This window comes from Ascaphus truei, chromosome 5 (genome assembly GCF_040206685.1).
Source record: "Ascaphus truei isolate aAscTru1 chromosome 5, aAscTru1.hap1, whole genome shotgun sequence".
Lineage (NCBI taxonomy): Eukaryota > Metazoa > Chordata > Amphibia > Anura > Ascaphidae > Ascaphus > Ascaphus truei.
This window is the reverse complement of record NC_134487.1, coordinates 83,850,919-83,857,412: the sequence shown is the minus strand read 5'-3', so window position 1 is coordinate 83,857,412 and position 6,494 is coordinate 83,850,919. Positions and strand designations below refer to the sequence as shown.

General features: G+C 38.0%; 1 long non-coding RNA gene across 1 annotated transcript in view; it reads right to left on the bottom strand.

Annotated features, from left to right (window-relative positions):
* Positions 1–2,225: 2,225 nt before the first annotated feature.
* The window catches only part of LOC142494399 (uncharacterized), a 36,002-nt gene continuing 31,733 nt past the window's right edge, over positions 2,226–6,494 (bottom strand). Inside the window, exon 3 of the long non-coding RNA XR_012801417.1 lies at positions 2,226–2,494. This is a non-coding gene — a long non-coding RNA (uncharacterized LOC142494399). The remainder of the gene's footprint in view (positions 2,495–6,494) is intronic.

Below are 6,494 nucleotides of genomic sequence, written 5' to 3'. Positions count from 1 at the left end.
AGGCTTAGATGCTGCACATCCTTTTGCGTGTCCCCCACAGACACTACAGCTGTGTTCCGCCTTGCCACACGCTGTGCTTTCTAAAACCTGGATAGAAATAACAGCTGAGGTGTGCCGTGAGGATCACCTCTACAACGGAGCCAGTTAGTGGAGAGGGATTCCCCTCCCTCCCCTGAGCAGATGGCCGTCCAGTACGGCTCTTAGGAGCAGGAGGAGAAAAGATGCAGGTGGCTCTGAAGAGGTATCAGCGGGTGCTTTTTCGGTGGATGAACCAGCTGCACTGCTTTTGACATAACGTGGATACGGATGCATGGCAGATACAATCTAGAAAGCCCTGTGGAGTTGCTATTTGTCCCAGGGTCGGTATCGGACATTTGGCATTTCAACTACACAATCACCTGTGAGCCTGTCACTGCCAGGAACCTGGACGTGGTTCACTGACAGACTATCCCGGAGAGAAGGGATCCATTCTTCACCGGACTCAGTGATTGAAGATAGCCCTTTCCAGCGAGATTCGCTGTTTGACTGCGGTATTATGCTGGTTAATGCATAACATGTCCTTTATTATCTTTGATTTTGTGCGTGCGTTAGTCACCCTAACCATTTGACTAATATATATATTTTTACTTGTTACACTATGAGTTGTGTGCTTTCTTTTCTTATTTTTTCTGCTTTAGTGCGAGATGTTGAGCCATCATTTTGATTAGCAGCTGACTCCTTACTCCTACACTCAGGTCGTGTATTTCATTTATTTTTTATTTTTTGTACACTACTCACAATCTTTGTATTTAGTAATTGCCTTTGGTGTACAATTTTTCTTCTTTTCACCTTCAATGGTGTAGCTTGTACAATATGGCGCACTATAGCATGACTTTTTAGTCAATAACTACTATGTCATGCTGCACAGCAGCACAGGTGCTAATGCCTCATTAGGGATTGTTCAAACCTATAAAAACACTACAATCACCAATGTTCTTCACCTTAAATCTTTAAGGTTTTCTCACTTCTTGGTGTCCACAAAGTACTTGTGGTGGTGGCCATATTTCGGTACTTAAAATAATAGTAATGTTATCATGTAGCTTGACTTGTAATTTTTTTTTTGCTTTGCAACATTCTCATTAGTAGACACAATGCAAAGCAACTGTTTAATAGTTCTAAAATCCATTAGTTTAGAAAATCCTAGGCCTACAATGTTCCTTCATCATTTCTGCCTCATTTAGTGTCTGGGTCAAATATATCGCTGTGCAACATCAGTGTCTTATTGTCTCCATCAATTGAAAAAATATTTTCACTATTAAATAGCAATACCAATTATATTCTTCATAAATGGAAGATTAATATTTTTTTGAAAAGTTTTCCTGACCATAAATATGTTTGATTCAAAGTTAGGCTAGAACCATACTTTCATTAGAAGATAAAATCATTCTACAGTATGTATATATATCTTTATATAGTGCCATCCATGTACAGTACATAGCGTTTCACTGCTGACATCAAGTGGAAAATTTAGCTTTAACAAACTAATTATGTTCTAAAGCATTACTATTATAACTGATAATTTGTCACAGCAATGCTTGGTAGAGCTGCAGACACTTGTACTATCTTCCAGGCAGTAAAATGATCTATTATGAGATCTTAAAATATCTAAATATATCTAAAAATAAAAAAATACTTAGATTGCAACCAATAGTATTTATGTCAACAGGGCTATTGCATTCCCTTCTATCATGAGAGATACAAATATATATTTAATATAATTTATTGTGCTATTTGCTTATTGACAATGAAATATATATGCACACACATACATGCTCAAGTGTATATATATATATATATATATATATATATATATATATATATATATATATATATATATATATATATATATATATATATACTGTATATATATATATATATATAAAACCTATATATAAAAGCCTATAGGGAACCATGTTAAAAATGGTTATTGAGGCAAAAAGTGACACTGTGTGCTCATTTGCATGTCATTTCCCAGAATCCCTTGCTGCAGTAGAAGTGCTGTATGCTGGGTGATAATGGGGAAAGGCGGGGTTGCAGACCTGCCTAAGACATGCAGATGAGCATACAGTTATATTTGCATATATATATATATATATATATATATAAATAGGCAGATGGCACACACATAAAGGCAAAATAGGTGCTTGTCCCATACAGGAAGTATGCATAAATAGACTCCTTACCAGATAGATCCAGGATCCCAGGGCCACAAAGCAAGGAAGAGACAGCACACTCAGGAATATCAAAAGACGTGTATTAGAAGAAAAAACTCTCAAGGAGTGATAAAGTGCTAACAGCACGAAACGCGTAGGATGATTGTACTCTTCACCGTTTTTTAATGCAGCTTGAATAAATATCATTTTTTATTGCCACACGACCTGTTCTTGTAGCTGTGCACCACAAACAACACTTCTTCACATGCTTGGATTCCGGACATGGCTGCATGCTTGAGGACCTGCAGGGGACCAACAGTGAGTACTTTTATAACTTTTGGAATCACCTAAGGAAAGGAGACTAGATGAAATCCTCACCTACATCTCCAGGGATTAATTTGTTTTATATGTGACATTGAACTTGAGAACTGTATCCTCAATCATCATATTTTCCCCTGCATGGTTACCTCTTCATATGTGAATGGATATGAAGGGACATAGCATTTGAGCTCCTACAAAACCTTATAAATATTTGTATCTCCGCAGATTTTTGTGAGATTAGGAATGAATGTGAATATAAACAATTCCTATTACTCTTACCCCCCTTTTGACCAATACAAATTATTATTAACACTTGAAATAGGTATAGCAATATTTATATAAAAAAAGAAAAATGGTGCAGCCAGAGTCTGGGTGTCTTTACTCCCTCTATATCACCTCATTCCTCCCACTCCCATCTAACTCCAAACGAATTCCTTCCCTGAGCCCATCCAGTGCTCATCTATCCTTGGACTGCCTTAAAAAACTGGGGCCATCTTCTCTTCCTCTTCACCTGTTCACACCACCACCACCACTCCCCATTGTCTATGCATATCTACAGCAAAAGGCTTTGCATGTTCTAGAAATAATACAACAATACTAAAAATGTCCACTTTTATGTACTCTCAAAAAACTGAATTTAGAGACTTTCTGGGCTTCAGATTTCCCAATGTAATATAGATCATAAAGAACATGCACTTTCGGAATGACCTACTTCAATATTTTGAGTAGGCAACAAAAAAAGTTCTCTAGCAGCAGGACATAATATTGCTAAAGACTAAAAGTAAATATAAGCTGTCATACAATGATTTAGCAATTTATTTGGTCTTAGTAAACTTATAATTTGTATTTCTCTATATACTGTAAAGCATGTCACTGAGACATTTGCAGTAAAGGATTAAAAAACTGGGTCATAATGTATATTCTTGTTCATTTGGGATTTACTGGTCAATTATTCATGTATAGCTGCTCATCACAACAAAATAGAGTAAAACAACTAGGGCATGGGTAATACATGTAATACTACCTAAGTGCAACAGCACAACCAGGGGATCATTTAAAAGATGTACTGTAGCTCCATTTAACAGACTGAACCGTTTTCTTCCTTTTTTTAAATAAATTGGATGAATTTTTAGGAAACTCAATAGGATTCTTCGAAACTCTGTATAACTTTATGGGACTTATTAGAGGCCTATAGAAATGTGTGGCTCATAAAATAATCATAGCCTGTGGTACCATACTATTTGTCTATTCTATAAATACTATGAGGTCTATGTATCATTGCCTAAATATTGACACAAAGTGCTGTTTTTGTTGTAACGCACACTTTCATATAGCTCTGATAGGCATTGTCTCTGTAATAATATTTGCGGCATTTTCTTGTACATTACATATGCATTGATCTGATTGAGTGAATATATGAGGGATTTACGGAGCTAACGTGAGGAGTTTAGGGTGGAGTTGCATTGGCATGATGGCGCAGGTACATGTACTAAGAAATAAGTGACTTCCGTTTCTTTTATTGATACTGTAGTTTTCTGCCTTGGTTTCATCTCTCACCTTAAAGGTGGCATAGACAGTGTTATTTTTGCACAATTATTGAGCAGCAATACACTATATATTGCCACAGTAATGTGCCAAATTCTACAGCAGTATCAGTACTCATTGCAGACCAACTCCTTGATAGATAGACCTCTGAAGAATACTTATTTCTGAAAAAGATATTAATTAGCAATATAAAGATACAGTACAAGACATACCCACAATACTCTTTTTTCCATGATATTATGGTACATCATATCATGGTAAACCTTCCTTTTAAATCAAATGTTTAATTGACGTCCAAAGACTAAAATATTTGCACAGAGAGTTTCCACTGTATTAAATATAGCTTTCTTTTTTTTTTTAAAACAGTCTTTGTAATGACAATGTAACATCATAGACTGCTGATTTCTGTGGTCAAAAATGATGTTTCCTATACAACAATGTAACCAAGTAACCAGAGGACCCTTATGTTCTACAATTATTGAACCAATAAGGACAGTGTCTGTTGCAATACAATATGGATGACATGTGAATTATAAGTCTAGCATCTGTGACAATTCAAGAGGATAGGTAAATGGTGCTCTAATATATCCAGAATTAAGATAATTCACAAAATGTCATTTTTCTTATGTAGCCATGCCATGTCTGGCTACTATTCTGCCCTATCCTGACATGTCAGTCCTGGTAACAGCAGGCAGAGTTAGGACCAATCACGGGGTTTCCCCACTCAGGCAGTACCCTTGAGTGACAGGGGAGGAGGTGGGATCAGGTCTGGGTTCCACCCAATCCTAGGTTCAGACCTGGTACCTTCCCCCTACTGTACTTAAAGGGGTTGCATCTCTAAATTGTTAGTTGGGTCTCTACCGTGAGAGAGACCAGGTATCACACCGGGCTGCTGTGCACTGGCAGGCCCAGGTTCTCTTCCCTTCGGGGGTGGGAGGTGGTGAGTGATTACCTACTCCCTTGGTTCTGCTAGATGATTGGGGAAGAGCTAGGACTGCTGTGGGGGCCCTTGACCCATTGTGAAGGTCCAGGGACCATCTGAAGTTTGAGAGACCAGAGCTGTGACTGCATTGGGCAGAATTGCCTGGAGACTGTGAGGAGAAGAATAAACCAGTTCCTGTTATATATGTCTCCTGCCTGGTGTGTAATCTTTCTGGGGGGAGAGGACTATGTTCTACTATGTGAGATTACCTTCATACATCTGGAGCCTACAGCAGACGGAGGCGCTGAGTACCATGGAGTAAATGTCGGGTATGTACCCCAGAAGTCTGTTCTGCAGTCCCCAAAAACATCGGCGGACCCCTCAGCCTCTTGTGAGACAACAGGTAGCATGCACCATACACCTGGTAACAGGGGAATCTCCCATGGGGTGGTGGAAACACCATTACACTTATTTGATATATAAAGTATACGAAACAAGAACCGCTCAAGCATGGAGTGTGTATAGCAATATAAACCAAAACAGTGAGATGTCTCATATTAGAGTTAGGGAGTGATCACAAAACCACACCAATTGAAGCAAATAATAGGTGAATGAATGGTAATCCAAAAAAGTGGGTGCAAACTGTGAACTAAAAAGTGAATCAGAAAAAGGGGGGAAAGGAGAACACAAAATGAATGTGTCTCCTAAAAGAATTCACTCTAATGCACTCCTACTTAATTTAAAATTTAACTTTTAATATATTTTCATAAAACATATGTTACCAAAAGCGTTGTGTATAATACATTAAAAATAAATTAAATTGACATTAACTAGCGTCTGTGTCAGTGAATGTGTGTTAGAATGGTCTCAAACGACAATTAGTGGTAGAGGCTTCTAGACACAGAACGCTGCTTGGTCAGGGTATAAACCCCTCTGGGGCACCTATGAGATCAGGTACACAAGTGTTACTGAATAAATAAATAAACGTAGACACTCAGTGACTAAGATGTGTCGTAAGGCTCCAGCAGTCCTGCTTAGTTTATAAACCACAGTGCACGTAAAGATGTTAGTTATACATGTATTGCCAACCAATATATATTAAAGTGCTGCTGATAGTATAGTGATGGAGGGTAGATGATTCACAGCTTAGTGAAGCAAATGTTCACAGCGTATTAATCATAGAATCATTCTACAACATACTCCAAGTGGTTATATCATATAAAGAGCAGGAATGCTTGCACACTGAGTGTTAGTAAAGTACCCAATTCAGATCTACATAGATAAAGCCAGGTAGACTACAGAACACTACATAAAAGCAGCTCCAAGTAGGAGACTGACAACATGGCGCGTCCAACGCGCGTTTCCCTCCAGCAAAGGAGCTTCCTCAGGGACAAATTTTTGGCTTTATCTATGTAGATCTGAATTGGGTACTTTACTAACACTCAGTGTGCAAGCATTCCTGCTCTTTATATGATATAACCACTTGGAGTGTGTTGTAGAATGATTCTATGATT